Source organism: Lactuca virosa, chromosome 1, assembly GCF_052849685.1.
Source record: "Lactuca virosa cultivar CGN04683 chromosome 1, Lactuca_virosa_CGN04683_v6, whole genome shotgun sequence".
Classification (NCBI taxonomy): Eukaryota; Viridiplantae; Streptophyta; class Magnoliopsida; order Asterales; family Asteraceae; genus Lactuca; species Lactuca virosa.
The window spans coordinates 168457099-168477978 of NC_136426.1; positions in this window are offsets into that span (position 1 = coordinate 168457099).

The following is a 20880-nucleotide window of genomic DNA, read 5'->3' on the forward strand; positions in this document are numbered from 1 at the left end:
GAAGAACGGATCGCACAGGATGTGCATAGACTATATAGAGCTTAAAAAACTCACAGTGAGGAACAATTATCCCTTACCTAGGATAGACAACCTTTTCGATCAACTCCAAGGAGCATCGTGGTTTTTCAAGATTGACCTACAATCAGGATACCACTAGATGCGTGTAAGGGAGGAAGATATATAGAAGACTGCTTTTAAAACCCGGTGTGGTCATTATGAGTTCATAGTAATGCCTTTCGGGATCACGAATGCAACCACCACATTCATGGACTTAATCAACCGATTATGTACACCTATGCTAGATCGATCGGTAATCGTGTTTATCGACGATATCTTGGTCTTTTCAAAGACTCAAGAAGAACATAAAGATCACCTAAGAGAGGTACTCGAGGTTCTAAGGAAGGAGAAGTTGTATGAAAAGTTCTCCAAATGCTAGTATTTGTTACAAGAGGTCTATTTCCTTGGGCATCTTGTCAACCAAGATGGTATTTTAGTAGACCCGACCAAGATAGAGGCAGTAATGAAATGGCCAGTCCTGACTACTCCTTCAGAAATTCAAATTTTTCTGGGATTAGTTGGGTACTACAGAAGATTCATTTAATATTTCTCCGGGATTGCGGTGTCGATGACCCGTCTAACAAAGAAGGGAGTTTCTTTTCATGGGGCTCCTGAGCAGCAGATAGCATTTGAAATGCTAAGGCAAAAGTTATGCAAAGCTCCAGTACTAGCCCTTCCAGAAGGTGTTGACGACATGGTAGTTTACTATGATTCATCAATCATTGGTTTCAGAGTTGTCCTCATGCAGCGAGGTCGAGTAATCACATATGCCTCGAGATAGTTGTAGCCTCACGAGGCTAATAACTCGACACACATATGCCTCGAGTTAGGAGTTGTGGTTTTTTCCCTCATGATTTGGAGGCATTGCCTGTACGGAGTTCGGTGTACAGTCTACATTGATCATAAGAGCCTGAGATATATAATGGATCATCCCAACCTAAACATGAGACAATGTCAATGGTTGGATGTAGTAGTTGATGCATTAAGTCGAAAGGAAAGCAGTACACCAACGAAGGGTATTTGTTTAAGGATGACAGTGATCACTCCGGTGCTAGAGATGATCAAGCAAGCTCAGAGCGAAGTAGTCAAGGAAGGGAATCAGAAGTGCGAGAGGATTGTAGGGCAGATCTCAGCTTTCGAAATAAATAGTCGTGGATTAATGACTCTACATGGAAGAATTTGGGTTCCATACTCAGGAGGGACTCGGGAAATCCTGATGGATGAGGTGCACAAGTTTAGGTTCTCAATCCATGCGGGAGCTACAAAGATGTACAGGAACCTCCGAAACAGTTACCGGTCGCCCTGTATGAAGAAAGATGTAGCTTGGTACATCGAAATGTGTTTGACTTGTCGGAAGGTCAAGGACGAACACCAAATGCCTCATGGGAAGATGCAACCTCTAGATATCACGATATGGAAATGGGAGCAGATAACGATGAACTTCATCACAAAGTTACCACAGACTCCTCGTAGATTAGACACTATTTGGGTGATAGTGGATAGATTAACCAAGAGTGCCCAATTTTTGACCGTCCAAGAAAGCTCATTGGAAAAGAAGCTTGTAGAGGGGTACGTTAAAGAAGTAGTCTCTAGGCACGGAGTACAAGTCTCAATATTTTCTGATAGAGATGTCTGTTTTACGTCTCGGTTTTGGAAGACGTTCCATGATGAGCTAGGCACCCGATTGTATATCAGCACAACTTACCACCCTCATTCGGATGGGCAGAGTGAAAGGACTATTCAAAGTCTTGAAGACATGTTGAGGGCATGTGTGCTTGATTTCGGCGATAGTTGGGATACGTATCTGCCGCTAGCAGAATTTTCGTATAACAACAACTACCATTCCAGTATTGGTAGATCTCCCTTTTGAATTGCTTTACGAAAGGAAGTGTCGAACACACATATGTTGGGGAGAAATTGGCCAGTGAGTTATGGGGAGCACTGAGGTTGTATTCAAAACCACCAAACTCATCCAACAAGTACGCGAAAGGTTGAAGACTGCCCAGAGTCGGATGAAAAGTTATGAAGATCGGATGTTGAGTTCCTAGTAGGAGACCTAGTATTACTTAAGGTTTCACCTTGGAAAGGTGTTATTAGGTTCCAGAAGAGGGGAAAGTTAGGCCCTAGGTATATCGGACCTTTTCGAGTCATTGCTCGAGTGGGCAATGTTGCCTATCGTTTGGATCTGCTAGAAGATTTAAGTCAGACCCATAACAACTTACACATCTTCCAATTAACAAAGTGCATTATGGATGAATCCATAATTGTACCATTGGAAGACATTCACATAGACGAGCGTCTGAACTACGTGCAGAAGTCAGTGGCGATCTTGCATAAGAAGACGAAGACCTTGTGTAATAATCTAATCAACTTCGTAAAGGTTCAATGGTAACACCGAAAAGGATCGGAGTGGAAATGGGAGCCAGAAGAAGAAATGATGAGCAACTACCCAGAGTTATTTAGTTACATTTTGAGGACGAAACCTTATAAGTGGGGGAGAGCTGTAGCACCCCATTTTATTGTTTCCGTAAATATTCACGATTAATAGAAATTCGAAGTTTAGATATATAACTCGTTATCCTTAATAATATAAACAAAAGTCATAGTTCTCGTTACAGCGAATCCGTGCGTATATAGAACGTCCAAATCTGACTTCAAGAGAGGAAGTTATGATTTTTCTAAGCTTCAACACAGTAGTGTGCGTACAGATATCGACTTTTAGTAACGTAGATTATTAGGCAAAATTATCTAAACGAGAATCGAAGATCTCGTTCACAGGAGTCCGTCAATGTAAAGAACATCGAGAACGGAGTCCGTATATAGAGGTCATGCTTTTCGTAGTGATATCTAATCGGGTAAGCCTATCAAAGATATAATTTTTTGATAGAGTGAGAACTAGCTATTGAGGTCTAGAGGAAAGTTATATATCTTGTCAATAGCTTTCCAACAATATAAAGAACATTGAAAACGAAGCTCATGTGAAGAAGTTACATCATTTTAAAAATATGGAAAATCGGGTGCGAGCAATGCACGACGCACGATAATGACGTGGCAGCACCAGAGGGCGCCACATGGGAATCCGGCCCTTCCTTTCCACCAAGAGGCGCGATAACGTGGCACAATACGGGCGCGACACGTAGCACCACGAGAGTGTGACACATGTCACCTTTTAGAAGGGTGTGAGGTGGGTGAACCGGTGAGCGACACATGTCACAACTGGCACTTTTGGTAGGAAATTCTATTCTCATGAAACCACCATCTGTTGTAAGGCTTGTACTCTAAGTGAATACTATACTCTATTCTTGTTCAAATACATCTCATATGTTCAAATAAGGGTTGGAAACCCTAGAAATCTCGGCTCAAGTTCATTATGGGCTAGGAACCCTAATTGGGCTCTAATTGGACCCACCTTCATGAAACTTAACATTTTGGGCCATAATGAGCCTAAAATGGATTAGTTCACCCTAATGGGGCTTATTGGACCATAACAACTCCAATTAACCCTAATGGATCTAATACCCATCCCTTTATCTTATGTTGGACCATAAGTACTTCAAAGGGCCCAATGGGCCGAAAATTTTCTCTATGGACTTCATAATTTCGAACCAAAGAAAGAATTGGGCCAAACTATTCAACTCCTTTCTCCTAGCCCAATTCTCGGCCCAAGGTAAAAAAAAGAGAAAAGAAATGGAAGAAGGATGGATTAGATTATTGACAACACATAATTGTATAACATATATCCATAAAATCACATACATCCATAAAGATTATTACCCTCCATGCAATAGTTTTTCTCCTCCTCTCTTTATAACACTCTCTTCCAAGAGCATACCCAAACACACACATACTTACAAACTCTTTCAACACACTCTCAAGAACATCTTCCCCATACCTCTCAAAATTTTCGAAATTGTGAGCTTTCCAAGAAGGTTTTCCATCCAAAATCACTTCAAGTTACACTCTTGTGGTAAGATCTTGTAAACTTAAGTTGGTTTACATCATATTAATCTAAATCACTCAATATCAACATCTATTCTCATGATCTTGCTCCTAGAACCTCCTAAGTTCAAGATCTACTCAAGAAAGCTTGCTAGAGCCAAAAATCACATCATCTTCTTCAAAACCGAAACATCAAAGCAAAGGTGAGTTCATACCCCCTATTTTCGGTTTTTACTTTGTTTTGGGGGAGAATACAAGTTTTTCTTGTGTAGATCTATATGTATATGCATGACTATGTGTGTTTTACATGATTTATTTGGTGATTAGGTGTTGCTTACCTCATAAATCTAAAAATATGTTAAGAATATGAAGTTTACCACTTGGATCTTCATAAAAATCTTGATAAAAGTATGTGTTATCACATATAATACATGTAAACTAGTAGATCTGGGATTTATACACTTAAAATAGTAAAAATGAGTGTTGTGTTCCAAGATCTATAAACTAAACTCAAAAATCAGCCCTTCACAGAAAAGTTTTGGTCCAATCTCGAACTGATTTGACCACCTAAATACTAATATTTTTCAAAACTGTTTTACATGCAAAACGTTCAGATTTATACCTTTAAAATGAATACTCGCACGTTTTCATACGATTTTTCTACAATTGTTGACAAATTTTACAAAACTGCCTATCATATTTGAAATAATTTCGGACCAGCCTGTGAAGGTGAGCAATTTCACACTTGTTAGAGACCATTAAAAATCTTGAGAAAAATTATGAACAAAGTAGACAAAATTTCCAAATTTCCAGAGTTTACGGATCCAAATTTCGACTTACGATAATTTTTCTACAAATTTTCCAACAACTAGGTGCGAAAAGCCCAAAACCAGAAAAATATGTATTTTCACAACAATCAAGCCAAAAATGATATTTTTGATAAAAATGGGTTTAAAATGTTATTTTTACCAAAAAATAGTCATAAAAGCATATTTTAAACATAATGGAGACTAAAGTGTTATTTTTACTAATATTGGGCCTTAATTGTAAATTTTTGACTTATTGGGCCAAGAGTGTCATTTTTACAAAAGTGGTCCTTCTAACACAATTTGGCAAATACTTCGTATAAAACGAACAGAACAATAAGAAAACGGGTTAAACACGGTAATTACTTTCGTATTGGACCTGGAAATAATATACAAGTTTAGTGGGCCTTAGTTGTCCCTTTACAAGTATATTGGGTCTTGAAATACTCATTCACTTTTGGGTCTGAAATAGAATATACATGTTTAGTGGGCCTTAATGTCCTTTTACATGCTTAGTGGGCCTTAGTGTCCTTTTGCGTGTTTAGTGGTCCTTAGTGTCCTTTTACATGTCTATTGGGCCTGGAATTCACATTACATGTCATTTGGACCCTTGATGTCCATTTACATGTCAATGATTCCAAAAGTTTACTAATTATGTTTAATAGTGTAATTCCATATTCGCGTAAATTTGGTAAAGACTCTAGTGAGATTTTTCGGTTGACACCTATCGAGTGTACGATCGTAGCATGTAGTTATAGCCAGAGTCTCCTAGAGGGAGAGCGGGAGTTTGTGTATAGATCTATACGGGGGTGACACCCCACACCTGAGCTGTTCGCTACAGTTAGACTAGGCCAGTCTAGGGTGACAAACTTTTATCTTATGATTCTTCGGCGTTTATTAAACGTCACGACAGGTGAATTTGTCATTATTATGTATGGTTATAGCGACTCACTTAGAGAATAACTCCATTATAAATTTACGGAATACTTCATCAATGTAACACGGTCTTTGGCGATTAAGACTGCTTCATTCTTTATAGTCAGAAAATATCGGATTTTTTGCGGAAAACATTTAACTAATCAATATCTTCTACTTAAATCAGAAAATATAGGATTTTCGGGAATGTACTTTTTATACCTTAACACACATGCATTAATACAAGATCGAACACAATCTTCACAACTCATTTTTTTTAGAAAATATCGGATTTTCGGGTGTTACAAAACTATACAAAACTGTTTACTTAAACATGCTTATGAACTCACCAACATTATATATGTTGACCTTTTTAAATTAACTTGTATTCTCAGGAAACCGTTAAACAGGTGGACTTCAAGAATTTGACAACTTTTTCTACTTGTTTTGCTATTATATACTTTCTGTGTTGGCATGTAACTTATAACCCACTACTCGATGTAAGAAATAATGGTTGTAATTTTGAATGTATGATGATGGTGTTTGTTACGTTTCATTTATATTCATTGTGATGATATACAATTGATAGTCACACAAGCCCTCGGACGATTCCGCCGTCCGGTTCGAGGGTGTGACAGGTTGGTATCAGAGCATTGTTTATAGTGAACTAGCATATCTAATCATACAGGATATGCAACTATACATACAATGGGACTAAACTACTCTGAACATAATAATTAAAATACATACTTATGTGTGCATTTTAGATTTATAACACAACAAGAACAGTAAAAGTCTTTGGAGGATTTGAACATTGCTATTAAACTCGGACAATTATGTAGTCGTATTGGGGGTGAATGTAGCCTGATCAACTACATTCATTCAAAATACGACCAACAGGTGTTCGGGAGTAATCGTGAGTGACAATGAAGCGAAAACTTACCATCTAATTGTCCAAAGAGCTTATAGAACCAAACCTAAGTAAAAATTTAAGACACTATAGGAGTATTTGGAGAGCTATTTGTTTCTAGTATTTATACAACTTCGTGCGGACGATATGGCCGGATATCATTAGCCAGGAGAACCCTATCTCCCTAATTAGGGGATGGCATGGTGGCTCGACCCAGAGGAAGACCCAGAAGGAGACTCAGAGGAAGAACCAGAGGAGGAACATGGAGTAGAAGTTGCAGATGAACCTGCTGAGCCAGTAGTGAACCCCGAAAAGGAAGAGCTTGAGGGCGATGATGATGATGACTCGGATGCAGAATCCGATGTCATCAACCATCCATACAGAGCCAGAGTACCGTCTTATCGTATGGGCCCTGATGGCCCCACGCCCCATGGGCACACAATATTTGGAGATGGAGTCACCAACAGGGGATACGACCACACTACGATAGGAACCGAGGTCTCTTCGATCTTAGTCATAGAGGACCAGCTGACCGGGCCCTCCCAGTCATGGTCCGTCGCACTCGAGACGTTGGCAACCAAACTCAGGACACCCCAAATCAAACGGACCAAATGCGGTTGCTATTGAGAGAGATGAGAGACAAACACAGGAATTGAACGAAGACTCCCGAGCAAGACAATTAGTTTGGGAGGTACGACTACGAGATACCGAACGACAAGTAGCTCATCTTCAGGGTGCATCCATTTCATCAGAACCACTACCAGACACTTTCCGCCACGTTTAGGATCAACTTCCCCCCCCCCCTCACTACCATTTGTTATGATTCTCATTCGCGTGCTAAGATGGTATTTACTAATGACGCAATTATGTGTTTTCCTTATTTCATGTTATTGCACGAATTCACTTGTATGCACAACCGAAGCCCTGAAGCCGCTAGATACTCAAGGATCTCGAAACCAAAATAATGTATGAACTTTACAGATAGACTTAATATTCATGCCAAATCCACGATTACCTACTACCATAAATACATCATAGGGATATAGATTGAAACATTGTGAATCATGCGACAAGACGCGAAATTTATAGAGTACAACCAGGAATAATGATCACTACTTACGATCTGGCTTATCATCATGCAGCAGGAAAATGTCATCCCACAGAAATAACAAGCACACCCACGAGACACCGCTCCTGCAGATGGACTCTGCTACATTCCAAGCTGCTGTAACAGCGGCAGTAACCGCTGCCATGGCACAACTCAACACAAACAACACCAATAGAGGTGGAAATAGCATCGACAACTCCAGCCGTATGAACGAGCACGGAAACCAACACGTAACAACTTATCAAGGCACCCCAAACCCCAAGCTTAAGAATAGGAAGTGGAAGTCTGGAAGTAAGAGAAAGGGACAGCCCACTCAAGGGTTCTCGAAGAAGCAACATGTTGTTGCTGTCCATGCAACCATGACCCCTACTACATCAACATCAGCGAGAGCATATGCTGGAAATCTTCCAAAATGCAACCAGTGCAATTTCCATCATAAGGGAGCCTGCCGGGAGCCGCATTGTAAGAAATGCAACCGAAAGTGTCACACCACCAAATACTGTAGAACTTATCCACGACAGAATCGTCAGCCAAACAAAAACAACAACAATCGCAACAACCTTAACAACAACACCAATGATGAGACCAGTCACACCTGCTATGGGTGTGGAGGAACCGGTCACTTCAGGTACAATTGCCCCAAGGCTATCAATCAAGGGACAGAAGGATCAGGAAGGGTCCTGACCTTGGGTCGAGGCGAAGCAGTCCAAGACCCGACGGTTGTTACTGGTACGTTCCCACTTAGCAACTCTTTTGCTTGCATCTTATTTGATAGTGGAGCTGAGCGAAGCTTCGTTAGTAACAAATTCAAGCGCTTGCTAAAACAACAACCCCAGAAGCTAAACAAAGCCTTCGCGGTGGAGATGGCTAAGGGGAATAACCGAATCAACCTAGAATTTTTATGTAGGGTGCACCTTAACATTAAACAACCATTCATTTCAAATAGATTTGATGCCATTAAATGTTAGGAGTTTGATGTGACAATCGGCATGGATTGGTTAAGCCCCCACTGTGCCGATATTGTGTGCCACAAGAAGGCCGTTTGCCTTCACCTCTCTAATCACGAAACCCTAATAATCTATGGTGATAATCCTGGCGCCAATCTTCGTCTCATTTCATGCATCGAGGCACAGAAGTGCCTGCACAAGAAAAAAACTATGTGTTCCTCGCTTATGTTGTAGATAAAGCCAAAGAAGAAAATCAACATTAAAGACATCCCAGTAGCATGCGATTTTCCGGATGTATTTCCCGAGGAACTTCTGGGAATACCCCAGAGAGACAGGTCGAATTTCGAATCGACCTCATACCGGGAACCACATAAATTGCCAATTCATCCTACAGGGTAGCTCCCGCCGAAATTCAGAAGTTATCCAGTCCATTGAGAGAATTGTGGCGCAAAGGATTCATCGAACCAAGCTTCTCACCCTAGGAAGCTCCGGTCTCGTTCGTCAAGAAGACGGATCCTTCAGAATGTTCATCGATTTTAGGGAATTGAATAAGCTCACTATGAAAAACCGATACCCACTCCCTCAGACTGACGACCTATTTGACCAGATCTAAGGAGCTATCTAGTTCTCCAAAATAGATCTAAGATTCGGTTATCATCAGCTCCGAGTCCGAGAAGAGGACATTCCAAGAACTGCTTTCCGAACTCGTCACGACCATTTCAAATTCGTTGTGATACCCTTCGGTCTAATGAATTCTCCCACGGTATTCATGGACGCTATGAACCGAGTTCTCCCAACCATTCCTAGTCAGCCTTTTTAATTATTTTCATCGATAACATACTCATCTGCTTACGAAGACGGAACAAAACACTATCAACACCTACGACCGGCCTTGGAAAGCATCAAAGCCGGAGAATATCATGGAGGAAGCACTGTGTGGATCGAGATAACGAGATTACTTCAAGACTTTGACAGTCACTTCAGAAGGCTATAGGAATACAGCTAGTCATGAGCATTACTTACCACCCTCAAACCAATAGCCCAAGGCGAAGAGACCATTCAACAACTTGAATTCATGCTACAAGTCTGGGTGTTTGAATTCAACAAGTCATGGGATACCCAGTTGCCCTTGATGGAATTCTCATACAATAACGACTATCGTACGAACATCAAGGTTGCCCTTTTGAGACTTTTTATGGTCGTAAATGCAGATCACTCGCCAGTACTCTCACGGGACCAGGAAACCATTCGCAAAACGACAGAGAAGATAATCTAAATCAGAACTCAATTTCAAGCATCCTGAGACAGACAGAAGAGCTATGTTGACAAACGGCAAGGACCCCTGAAATTCCAAGTCGGGGATCGAGTACTATTGAAAGTCTCTCACTGGAAAGGAATGATTCACTTTGGGAAACAGGGAAAAATTGAACCCGCGATACATCGGACCGTTCGAGATTCTTGCCCGAATTGGTCCAGTAGCTTATAAGCTGCAACTACCTTCTAAACTCAGCAATATACACCCCGTATTCCACGTTTCAAATTTGAAAAAGTGCATATCTGATGAAACTCTTGTCATTCCTTTAGAAGAGATCGAAGTAAACGAGAATCTCCTGTTCATCGAAGAACCAGCCAAGGTATTGGATAGGGAAGTAAAGCGTACAAAACAAAGCCGCATTCCGATTGTGAAGGTTCGATGGACGCCAAGCGTGGACCGGAAAGTACATGGGAACGCGAAGATCAGATGAAGCAGAAGTACCCTCACCTATTCCCTCGTTCATGATCCTACCTTTCAAAAGAATTTCGGGACGAAATTCCCTCTAACGGGGGGATGACGTCACAACTGGCATTTTTGGAAGGAAATTCTATTCTCATGAAACCACCATCTATTGTAAGGCTTGTACTCTAAGTGAATACTATACTCTATTCTTGTTCAAATACATCTCATATGTTCAAATAAGGGTTGGAAACCCTAGAAATCTCGGCTCAAGTTCATTATGGGCTAGGAACCCTAATTGGGCTCTAATTGGACCCACCTTCATGAAACTTAACATTTTGGGCCATAATGAGTCTAAAATGGATTAGTTCACCCTAATGGGGCTTATTGGACCATAACAACTCCAATTAACCCTAATGGATCTAATACCCATCCCTTTATCTTATGTTGGACCATAAGTACTTCAAAGGGCCCAATGGGCCGAAAATTTTCTCTATGGACTTCATAATTTCGAACCAAAGAAAGAATTGGGCCAAACTATTCAACTCTTTTCTCCTAGCCCAATTCTCGGCCCAAGGTAAAAAAAAAAGAGAAATGAAATGGAAGAAGGATGGATTAGATTATTGACAACACATAATTGTTTACCATATATCCATAAAATCACATACATTCATAAAGATTATTACCCTCCATGCAATAGTTTTTCTCCTCCTCTCTTTATAACACTCTCTTCCAAGAGCATACCCAAACACACACATACTTACAAACTTTTTCAACACACTCTCAAGAACATCTTCCCCATACCTCTCAAAATTTTCGAAATTGTGAGCTTTCCAAGAAGGTTTTCCATCCAAAATCACTTCAAGTTACACTCTTGTGGTAAGATCTTGTAAACTTAAGTTGGTTTACTTCATATTAAACTAAATCACTCAATATCAACATCTATTCTCGTGATCTTGCTCCTACAACCTCCTAAGTTCAAGATCTACTCAAGAAAGCTTGCTAGAGCCAAAAATCACATCATCTTCTTCCATTTCTTCTTCAAAACCGAAACATCAAAGCAAAGGTGAGTTCATACCCCCTATTTTCGGTTTTTACTTTGTTTTGGGGGATAATACAAGTTTTTCTTGTGTAGATCTATGTGTATATGCATGACTATGTGTGTTTTACATGATTTATTTGGTGATTAGGTGTTGCTTACCTCATAAATCTAAAAATATGTTAAGAATATGAAGTTTACCACTTGGATCATCATAAAAATCTTGATAAAAGTATGTGTTATCACATATAATACATGTAAACTAGTAGATCTGGGATTTATACACTTAAAATAGTAAAAATGAGTGTTGTGTTCCAAGATCTATAAACTAAACTCAAAAATAAGCCCTTCACAGAAAAGTTTTGGTCCACTCTCGAACTGTTTTGACTACCTAAATGATAATATGTTTCAAAACTGTTTTACATGCAAAAAGTTCAGATTTATACCTTAAAAATGACTACTCGCACGTTTTCATACGATTTTTCTACAATTGTTGACAAATTTTACAAAACTGCCTATCATATTTGAAATAATTTCGGACCAGCCTGTGAAGGTGAGCAATTTCACACTTGTTAGAGACCATTAAAAATCTTGAGAAAAATTATGAACAAAGTAGACAAAATTTCCAAATTTCCAGAGTTTACGGATCCAAATTTCGACTTACGATAATGTTTCTACAAATTTTCCAACAACTAGGTCCGAAAAGCCCAAAACCAGAAAAATGTGTATTTTCACAACAATCAAGCCAAAAATGATATTTTTGGTAAAAATGGGTTTAAAATGTTATTTTTACCAAAAACTAGTCATAAAAGCAGGTTTTAAACATAATGGAGACTAAAGTGTTATTTTTACTAATATTGGGCCTTAATTGTAAATTTTTGACTTATTGGGCCAAGAGTGTCATTTTTACAAAAGTGGTCATTCTAACACAATTTGGCAAATACTTGGTATAAAACGAACAGAACAATAAGAAAACGGGTTAAACACGGTAATTACTTTCGTATTGGACCTGGAAATAATATACAAGTTTAGTGGGCCTTACTTGTCCCTTTACAAGTATATTGGGTCTTGAAATACTCATTCACTTTTGGGCCTGAAATAGAATATACATGTTTAGTGGGCCTTAATGTCCTTTTACATGCTTAGTGGGCCTTAGTGTCCTTTTGCGTGTTTAGTGGTCCTTAGTGTCCTTTTACATGTCTATTGGGCCTGGAATTCACATTACATGTCATTTGGACCCTTGATGTCCATTTACATGTCAATGATTCCAAAAGTTTACTAATTATGTTTAATAGTGTAATTCCATATTCGCGTAAATTTGGTAAAGACTCTAGTGAGATTTTTCGGTTGACACCTATAGAGTGTACGATCGTAGCATGTAGTTATAGCCAGAGTCTCCTAGAGGGAGAGCGGGAGTTTGTGTATAGATCTATACGGGGGTGACACCCCACACCTGGGCTGTTCGCTACAGTTAGACTAGGCCAGTCTAGGGTGACAACCTTTTATCTTATGATTCTTCGGCGTTTATTAAACGTCACGACAGGTGAATTTGTCATTATTATGTATGGTTATAGCGACTCACTTAGAGAATAACTCCATTATAAATTTACGGAATACTTCATCAATGTAACATGGTCTTTGGCGATTAAGACTGCTTCATTCTTTATAGTCAGAAAATATCGGATTTTTTGGGGAAAACATTTAACTAATCAATATCTTCTACTTAAATCAGAAAATATAGGATTTTCGGGAATGTACTTTTTATACCTTAACACACATGCATTAATACAAGATCGAACACAATCTTCACAACTCATTTTTTTTAGAAAATATCGGATTTTCGGGTGTTGCAAAGCTATACAAAATTGTTTACTTAAACATGCTTACGAACTCACCAACATTATATATGTTGTCCTTTTCAAATTAACTTGTATTCTCAGGAAACCGTTAAACAGGTGGACTTCAAGAATTTGACAACTTTTTGTACTTGTTTTGCTATTATATACTTTCTGTGCTGGCATGTAACTTATAACCCACTACTCGATGTAAGAAATGATGGTTGTAATTTTGAATGTATGATGATGGTGTTTGTTACGTTTCATTTATATTCATTGTGATGATATACAATTGATAGTCACACGAGCCCTCGAACCATTCCGCCGTCCGGTTCGAGGGTGTGACAACACATGACAGGCAAGCGCATGAGCCATCTCTTTCACTTCAGTATATATCCCTCTCTTTCACTTCATTTACTCACTATTCATCCAATATATGTCTAGCCTTCATTGAGTCTGACTTTGGGGTTTTTTGTTGAGAGTGTTTAGTAAAGTTTTGATTGTTCAAGGTGTTCGGAAAGTAGAAATTTCGGTCTCGGAGTTCGGTTCGCTTAATCTCCCGATTTTCGCTTAAATCTCGGTAAGTTAAGCTACACTCTCCCATTTTTAGTGTATCTTATATTTGTAGTCATACGACGTTGTTATAGAGCTATAAAGAAGATCAATCAGTAATTCCAAGTCAAATTGTTGATTAATGTACTTACGGGAGAGGTGTCTAGAACGGCCACATTGGCTTGGTTGTTGGATTTCAGAAAAGCTATATGTCGAAATGATCCTGCCTCCCAACTGTCCTCCCTGGCTGACCTCATCTGATAGAACTATCGGTATTCATTGGAATTAGTGATAGATGTAGCCTTCTTTACCAGACTCCCTTAGAATCTAATAAGTTACAATACTATAGGTTAATACTCAATAGGCTCGTTGCATGTCAGTAGGATCATCCGATTAGCTATCGATCTTCGAAGTAACTGTCCACGTGAGTTCTTCTCACTATATTGTATACTTCATCATGTATCCTCTGTACGTTAGGATATATGTACCATGTAGTATGCACTTAGGCAAATGAACTAAGATAGTTTCCTGTTATATCGAATGTTGCTATATGTATGTTGATATGTGTGTGGAGTTGAGGGCGGACCAGCCCTGTGTTGAAGGCCAATAGACTCGGGCGGACTAGCTTTATGCTAAAGGTAATAAGAGAGCGGACCAGCCACGTGCTGAAGGCTATATACGGTGCACCAGCTATATGCAGAAGGGCAAGGGCGGACAAGATATATGTTGAAGGCCACTATGTGTATGCACTGTATATATGTTGAGGTGTGGAATATATTAAGGGAATTCACTAAGCTTCGACATATAGTTATTGAATAACTGATTTGCAGGTTGTTCATCTGATCTTGGGAAGGCTTACGCATAACTGTATCGCATCAAAGCATTGATAAAGTTTTAACGACTTCCATTGAGTCATTTTTATAACAATTTCAGTAATAAAAAGATATAATGTTTTGTAAGACATTTATTTTAAATAAATAAAAAATGAAAAAATTGCTTAAAAAATTTGGGACATTGCATGCCACAGCGACCTCGACCCTACTGGCCCCTCGATCTTGAGTCAAAAACCTTGGTCCTTTTGCTTGAACCCTCAGAACTCTTGACCTGATCCGACTTCATCTTCTTCTCCATCTCCAGGCCAATCTTCTCTCTCTGGCTCATGTCACCATATCATCCAGTGTCTTACAACTAGATATGCTCACAAACTGTCTGATATCGCTCCTCAACATGTTGTGAGATCTCGCCTTCTTTATCTCCTCTTCCGCTACATACCGTGGAACTAGTAACGCCCGCACTCAAAACATAGTAGTGATCTCTGCCACCGTCTCATTCGTCTGGCGAAGGTCCTGGAACTCCCTCGCAAACTGCTGGACCTCAATCACCGGTGCAAACTCTGCTGAAAACCTCGTCACGAAATCCTCCTAATTCATCGTCTTAACCGCCTCGACTCCCAAGGCGTGACCAACCTCCTCCCACCAGTCTCAAGTTATGTCTTTTAGAAGATAGGATGCAAGTCCGCCCTTTCCCTCCTTGGGGAAACAACTAGTACGAAAGGAATTCATGACATCCGCTAACTAATGCCTGCTTGCAATCAGGTCCTTCTTCCCAAAGAACTTTGGAGCCTTACATGCCCTAAATTCACGAAAAGTCAAAGTGCGAGCTCCTATCATCGCTACCATCTCAGAATGAAAAGCGCCCAAGCGCTCATCTAGAATCTCCATGATACCCACCTTGATTGCGTCGAAGATCACAGGAGTCTGCTCAAGAATATTGCATATAATCTATGATGAAATGAACTCTCGCATCTGATCGTCCATAGACCTGGCCTCAGAGCCAAAACCTAAACCACCACCGACAGCAGAACCAGCACCGACACCCATATGTTGACCAGAACTTCCTCGAGTGACAATCATACTGAAAATAAACCATACAAACCATCAGAATATACACAAAAATACCCACAACCAACAAGCTTCCTGGTTTCTTCGTGACTTTCCTTGACTCGAGTATGGATCCTCTGCTTCCAGTAGTACGGGAAAATACTACCTTTCACATCTATCCGTACTTTCCGCAAGGACCGCCCCGAATCCCCCAAGTTACATATTATCGACACCAGATAATTTTTTAATGAAAGGTCTCACACTACAACATTTTGGACTAAGACAAGAGCTGGACAATAGGGTTGAACCTAACTATCTAAAATTATATAATCTTAGAAATATGTAACATAGCGTATTCTCTTACTAGTTACCTAATGTTAATGAGAAATCCTAAAAGCACAAAGCAAGCAACATTCAAGCATTGAGTAATCAGAATCAAAGCATAGCCGAAACAGGCCATCCTATCAGTGACTGATCCAGTACTTTCATGTAAGTCTACAAGCTCATATAATAGGCATATAAAGGCATCTCTCCTAGCATTCTATAATGAAATCCTGAGCAGATCCGTAGCTCTAATCTAGCATGTGATTCACAAATTCACAATTCAAAGCATAACACATAAAACATGTATGGGTATTTTGGGAAAACTTACTTGAGCTCGATCAATAGCATGTACCACACCCCTTTCCTTTATTAGATAATCCTTTAATTAAAACATTTCCTTTTATGAAAAATCTATCAAGCCCTCAGTTTGAGATCAGACACATCCGAGAGTTTGCCCGAATCCCTCAAACCAAGGATGTGATACCAACATGCAACGTCCCAAAACCCAGAACCAATTTTTTTTAATATTAAATAAAACATCAACCAAGCATGTTTATCAAAACCATAAGGAAATCATAGTGTAACCATAATCATCCTAAATACATCAGAGTCAATAAAGCGAAAAATCATGGTGTGTGCGATGCGATCATCCCGAGCTCTTTCCCTTCGATCCAAAAGTACCTGAAACATAAACTGAAAACCGTAAGCACAAAGCTTAGTGATTTCCCCGAAATACCCCATACCATAAATACAATGGGCCTTGCCCGACAACCATCAGGCCCCGCCCGGAATAGATCTGTCAATAACATGCGATGGGCCCCGCCCAACACACTCATCAGGCCTTGCCCGATATACATACAATACATGAAAGAGTCACACAGACGACTAACATACAAATAACAATAATCCATGGTCCGGCATTGGTATCTTTGACCCGCTAAACATTAGTAAAAGACTCGCCTCAATCTACTGAAAAATCTGATAAATGCTCGAATTGTTGATCCGGGAAATCTCTGCACTAAATATGATCAAATAATACCCTATTTAATATTTAGGTCATAAACCATAACCGAGAGCCCAAATCCATAAATCCTGACTCTTATGGTAAAAGGCTATTTTACCCCTCAAATCTAAACCCATTCAATCAAGGCTTAAACCCTCAAAATGACCCAAAAAGAAACCGGCCCCCACAGCAGGTAGTACGCCTTGCGTACCTGACTTGTACGCCCCACGTACTCGAGTGACATCCATCGAGCCTCATACCCAGTACGTGCAGCGTACTAAGAAGTACACCCGACGTACTGGCCAGAGTCCCATTCCTAAGCAAATGTCTTAATCCATTAAGACGTTAACGTCCAAACCTCAGATCTAGGGCTAAATAAGGTCTTAATCAATAAAGTTGGCAACTTTACTCCTTTGCATGTCTTAATGGGACCCAAAACCCGTTTTTATCCATGTAGGTCCATAATATGAACACCAACTCTAGCATGCTTTATCAACACCCATCAAGATGGCATTTTTATGCACTAAGAACATCAGAAATGCTAAGACGTAACTTTCTAAGCTCCTGGTGTAGCTCATACTCACAAGGATGACTCAAGGGACAAAAATATGACCAAAGAAAGCCCTAGATTAGATCTAACACATAGGATCATCAAGATAGAAGCTTTATACCTCCAAACTCTAGCAAAACTGATGAAGACTACGGATCTAAGAGATCTACTCCAACCAAGGTTTGAACACCAAGCTCCTTCTTCTTCAAAGTGAGCAAAAACACCAAAAGTTAACTGACAAGGCTCAAGAACACTCAAGAACAAGTAAGGGTTTCGTGGGGTATCTTTATAGGGAAGGAGGCTGATGAAGGAAAGGGTCTTGAATCCATAATGATGCTTAAATAGGATCGAAACCCTAAAAATTAGGGTTTGTCCTCAGAAAACGTACGCCCAGCGTACGTGACCCTCCCTAAGGGTTTTGCTTTTCACCCCTTGCACCAAATTTTCAAACTAATTTAATATCAACGATAAAAATAATACATACCTGGAATCCGGGTATCGGTTGCAATAGAACGATATTGGCATGAAGAGCCAAAGAGTTGATGTAACATTGGTAGCCGGGTTGAGCGAATTGTCTTGATTTTTGGTATTTTCAGAAGAAATAGTGTGCTCCACCTGAATTTGAGCACTCTCATGGGAATCTATAGGATTATTAAAAGCCTAAAATGTGTCTAGAATATTTGGCAAAGAACCATATCGAGAATTGACATGGCTGTTGGGTGAGTAATGCATCATAGTTTTGTTGAACACAACATTTTGACTTATGATTACTTTGTTTGTCTCAGGATTCCAAAGCTCATATCTTTTCACACCTGATTTGAAACCAATAAAAAATAAATTTAATAGCTCTAGGATTTAGCTTTCCATTATCAATGTGAGCATATGCGACACACCTGAAACTCCACAGTTTCGAGTAGTCTGCGGGCGAACCGGACCAAACATCAATCATAGTCTTCTTGTCCAATGGAATTAAGGGCGTACGATTGATCAAATAAGATGCCATGGAGGCTGCTTCAGCCTAAAATATATGATATAAAGATGCCTCAGACAGCATACAATGAGCCTTGCTAACAATGATTCGCTTCATACGTTCGACTACACCGTTTTGTTGCGGTGTATGAGGAACTGTGTAGGGACGAACAATACCTTCGTATTTGAAAAATGATTCGAAGTCTTTTGAACAAAATTCCATCCCATTATCAGTCCTTAACTTTTTACTTTTATTCCGGGTTTGATTCTCGATCATAATCTTCCATTATTTAAAGGTAGAAAACGCGTCATACGTGTTTTTCAGAAAATAGGGCCATACCTTTCGGGAGTAGTCAGCAATTATCATTAACATATAACTCGCACCACCAAGAGATTTATTTTGGGAAGGACCCCACAAATCAGAATGTCTGTAATCTAAATTTCCTTTGGTGGTGTGCTTGCCGGTATTGAAATTTACCCGCTTAGATTTTCCGAAACGCAATGTTCGCAAAATTATAGCTTCCCTTTGTTGAAACCATCAAGTAGACCGTGTTTATTTAATTCGGAAAATCCAATTTCACTCATATGGGATAATCAAAAATGCCATATTTTAACCTCATCAGTTTCTGAAGACGTGGTAGACAAAACTCGACTAAAATTTGAAGCAATTTCGTGATTAACCAAAGAACCATGTTTGTGATCGATTTTAGAATTTGTTAGATCCTTTGGGGATGATTTTTCATGAGAATCAGGTAGATGATTATCAGGAGTGATGGGAGAAGCGGAAGCAGTGATTGTTGTACCCCGGACATAGTACAATCCATTGGATTTTTGTAAATTAGCTTTAATAACTACTAAAGAACCTTTTAAGATATTTAGCATACCATCCCCATGTGTAAATTTGAAACATTTGTTGTCGAAGACAGTAAATGATATAAGGTTTCTTTTCATCTTCGAGATGTGATGAACATCGGTCAATGTATGAATAGTACCATCAAATATCTTGATACGAATGGAGCGGATTCCTTCAATTTTGCATTGTGAATTGTCAAAACCAAGAACGGACCCAATGTTCAAAATTGGTTCAAAAGTGGAAAACCAATCTTTATGTGAGCACATGAGATATGTGCAAGCTGAGTCAAGAATCCATTCGTCATGAATATCGGCAACCCCGGTAATAACTGCAAGAACTTCACTGTCAGAATTGCTGTTGTCACGAGCTTAATTAGCCGATTTGTCTTCATCTTTCTTTTCCCCGTTTCTCTTTTATTTATTTCTCAACTTGTAACACTCACAGATTCATGACCATCTTTGTGACAATAATCACAATTTTTGTTTTTGCCTTTGCCTCGAGATTTGGAACGCCCGTTCTTTCCACGAAAACCCCTATCTTTGGAACGTCCGGAACCGATAACCCTTCAGCTTGTGAACTACTTTTTTATATCTTTTATAGGTTAATTAACATCATAGCAATTTTTATATCTTTTATACAGTTTTTTTTTCAATTTTAATGTAAAATACAAAAAAAAAATACAAATATCGGCGATGCCTTTAGTGGCGACAAAGGGTTATTAGCGGTGACAGACCTTTAGCGGCGACATACGCTTATTAGCTGCGACACGCCTTTAGCGGCGACATCTTTCATTTGTGGCAACATATGGAGTATTAACGACAAAACATCGACCTTTTAGCGGTGACGCGTCACTGCTAAAGGTATTAGCGGCGACAAACGCCACTTTTAGCGGCGATGCCTCGCCGATAATACTCTTATTTCTTGTGGTGTAATCTAATTCTTTTACTGGCAAGAAAAATAAAACAACTCAACTAGTAATAAATATAGTTGTCAATTTCTTGTGCACCAAGTTTAAAGAGCATATCCAACAAAATCTTCAACCCAATTAGTAAATTGTTTGAACCCGATTCCAATCCAGATCGACCTATTGTCAGCTCCCTTAATGTCCTATCCAACTTTATTATTCTTAGAATTCTAAGAAGGCAACCATAAATAATTCATGTCAATGCAACGGTGAATGCTTCAAGAGCAATTGTGGGGGAAACGTCGAGTCTAACAATGGAGATTGAGGGCAATATAGGTGAGTGTGACGGCGAGTCCAAGAATGAGGGTAATCGTTGTATCAAATTTAAAGTAAGAAATCATAGAAGCCGGTCCAACAATGAGTCGAACGCTATAAGGGGTAACTACCAGAAGAGCGTGAGGATAACGAGGGGTGGATTAAGGTTTTTATTCTATAAAAATACAATTATTAGGTAAATAATTTTGAGAGTACCCGATAAATATTTTTCAGAAAGACAATATTCTCAGGGTCGGTCA